The sequence below is a fragment of the Tamandua tetradactyla genome, chromosome 23, assembly GCF_023851605.1.
Source record: "Tamandua tetradactyla isolate mTamTet1 chromosome 23, mTamTet1.pri, whole genome shotgun sequence".
Lineage (NCBI taxonomy): Eukaryota > Metazoa > Chordata > Mammalia > Pilosa > Myrmecophagidae > Tamandua > Tamandua tetradactyla.
The window spans coordinates 20,619,407-20,621,859 of record NC_135349.1 but is presented as its reverse complement, the minus strand read 5'-3'; the positions used below and the strand labels follow the sequence as shown (position 1 = coordinate 20,621,859).

The 2,453-nt window shown below is 38.3% G+C and overlaps 1 pseudogene; it reads right to left on the bottom strand.

Annotated features, from left to right (window-relative positions):
- Positions 1–704: 704 nt before the first annotated feature.
- LOC143666694 (olfactory receptor 5G3-like) lies at positions 705–2,223 on the bottom strand (annotated as a pseudogene).
- Positions 2,224–2,453: the final 230 nt, after the last annotated feature.

Here is a 2,453-nt window from a genome sequence, read left to right as displayed (position 1 = left end):
GAGACCAAGTTATAATGCCACAGGCAAACCACAATCCTCTGCAAATTCCTGGTTGCCAGGTTTTCCAATTGCAAAATGGAAACTAATGCCCTGACTGCCTTTCAAATATAAGTAGATAATTATAATAGTAACTACCACTTTATTAAAGGACTGCAATGCATTCTGCACTTTACACAGATAAATCACATACTTATAGTGGCAAAATCCCAACACGATGTTGCTATCACCAGAGGAAATACTGGATGCAAACCAGAAGGTAGCATTAGAAGATGTTATTGTTGCATACCAATGGAATAATATCTTTTACAAGAGAAGTTTTTAAAAGAGTGAGGCCAACCTTTCAGATAGTTGCAGAAACAGAATGTCCTGGAAGGCAAAACTCAGATACTGTTAAGTTTACTGGCCTTATCTCCATTTTACTAGGGTTTTAACAACAAACCACTCATTTCCTAGTCATAAAATCTTGAGATTATATCAGTGTGGTATTCTACAGTTCATCCATCTCAGTTTAAAGTTCTAAGTCTCATTCCTTCTGAATAAGAAATGAGATTATAGAAATGAGAAAATTGTTACTTAAAGTTGTTGTAACCTGTCAACAACACAGAATAATAAAGAGTAAATCTCACCTGAAACATAGGGACCCCAGCATGCAGTCCAGTTTGCTTGCATTTCTAATGTGTTATTAAAAAGCTATGGTATTGAGTTTACATACCTACAAGAAATTTCTTCCTTTCAAATGCCCTTCTGAATGAATCTTTTACCTCCTTGTTCTTCAGGCTTTAAATAAGTGGGTTCAACGTGGGGATCACTGCTGTGTAGAACACAGACACTAGTTTTCTTACATCTAAAGACAAAGTAGAGCTTGGACAAACATAGATATAGAAGAGTGTCCCATGGTGGATGGAGACAGCTGTAAGGTGCAAAGAGCAGGTAGAGAAGATTTTCATCTCAGATCAGCAGAGTGGATCCTCAGGATGGCAATGATGATGTAAATGTAGGAGATCAAGATGATGAGACCACTGAGTACTTCCAGGGCTACAGCCAATGTAAAAAGTAAAAATTTATTGACCTGGAGTTCTAGTTTTCTAACTGCCAGAATGCAATATAGCAGAAATGGAATGGCTTTTAAAAAGGAGAATTTAATAAGTTGCTAGTTTACAGTTCTAAGGCTGAAAAATGTCCCAATTAAAACAAGTCTATAAAAATGTTCAATCAAAGGCATCCACCCAGGAAAAGACACCTTGGTTCAAGAAGACCAATGAAGTTTGGGGTTTCTCTCTCAAGTGAGAAGGCATGTGGTGAACACAGTCAGGGCTTCTCTCTTGGCTGGAAGGGCACATGGCAAACAAAATGTCACCTGCTAGTGGGCTTCTGGTTTCATGAAGCTCCCCAGGAGGCATTTTCCTTCTTCATCTCCAAAGGTCACCGGCTGGTTCTTTCTGCTTGCTGTGGCTATGCCATTCTTTTCTGTTCTTTCTGAATCTCTTTCTTTCTCCAAAATGTTTCCTCTTTTTTAGGACTCCAGAAACGAATCAAGACCCACCCAAATGGTTCACAACCACTCGATTAAATCACATCTCCAGGGAGATTATCTAATTACAGTTTCAAACATTTAATACTGATAGGAATTAGAAGAAATGACTGCCTTTGCAAAATGGGATTAGGATTAAAACATCACTTTCCTAGGGTCCATATATCATTTCAAACCAACATACCTGGTATCTGCACATGCCAGGGAAAGAACCAGAAGAAGGTCACAGAAGAAGTGATCAATGGTATTTGGACCACAGCAGGGTAAGCAGAAGGTGAAAGTCATATGGGTCGTAGTGCTTATAAGACCCCACAGCATAGGGCCCTACCACCAGCTGCACACCGACCTGCTGGGACATAATCAGTGTATAGAATAAGGGCTTACAAATGATCATGTATTGATTATATGCCATGGCATCCAGGAAGAAACAGTCACTACAAACTGACCAGAAAACCATATCTGGGCAACACAACCAAAGAAAGAGATTACTTTTTCCTCCACAAAGATGTCAGTAAACATCTTAGGACCAACGGGCTGAGGAGGAGCAAATGTCCACAAAGAACAAGTGGCTTAGAAAAAATTCCATAGAGGTGTAGAGACGAGAATCCATCCAAATAAGAGCAATCATCCCCAAGTTTCCCAGAAAAAGTGACAAGATAAACAAAAAGAAATATCAGGAAAAGAACAACTTGTAGCTGGAAATTATTCATTCAGCCAATGAACAAAATTTCAATCAACACAGTTTGGTTTCCATAATTCAAATCTCTGATTTGATCTGTTGTGAAAAAGAGACAGATTTTTTCTTTGTAATAAAGTCATTTAAAGACTTCTTAATTTCACATCCAAATTTAGTTGTCTGTTTTGTTTTGTACTGTTTCATAGTGTGAGCTCAGTTCCCTTCTCTTTCAATGGATAATTTTGT